Source organism: Octopus sinensis, linkage group LG10, assembly GCF_006345805.1.
Source record: "Octopus sinensis linkage group LG10, ASM634580v1, whole genome shotgun sequence".
Taxonomy (NCBI): Eukaryota; Metazoa; Mollusca; class Cephalopoda; order Octopoda; family Octopodidae; genus Octopus; species Octopus sinensis.
Genome location: NC_043006.1, coordinates 97,124,929 through 97,125,591, shown reverse-complemented (window position 1 = coordinate 97,125,591; position 663 = coordinate 97,124,929).

Below are 663 nucleotides of genomic sequence, written 5' to 3'. Positions count from 1 at the left end.
TACGCTTCGAGCCTACGCTCTTTCACAGAAAGGAACATAGAATGAAACAAGGAGAGAAAATAATGGTAGTGGCTATTATATATATATATATATATATATATATATATATATATATATGTAGTATGTATGTATGTATGATGTATGTATGTATGTATGCACGTATATATATGTATATGTCTGTGTGTATGTCTTTGTGTCTGTTTGTCTCTCCGTACCCGTTCGACAACAACGACCGGTGTTGGTGTGTTGATGTTCCCATAACTTAGCGGTTCATCCCAAAGAGACCAATAGAATAAGTACTCGGCTTAAAAAAATTATAAGTCCTGGGGTTCAACTAAAAACCTTTCAAGGCGGTGCTCCAGTATGGCCGCAGTCAAATGATTGAAAAATAATATGAAAAAAACGTATGTATGTATGTTCTCTTCCTCTTTTAAATTTAGAATACATTTTGACCGGCCACCTACTTGGTAGCAAGGTTGTGAAGGAATGTATCTTGTTTCAACCATCATCCTTTAAATCTCAAGAAGCTCTTGGAAATTTCTATTGTCCAAAAGCACTGCGATTATTTGTAGTGAATGAATCAAGGAATTACATTCTCTTCCGAAAAATCCTAGTTCAGCCATGTTTTGCTCCAGGCACATTGATACATATCCTATTGCCCAG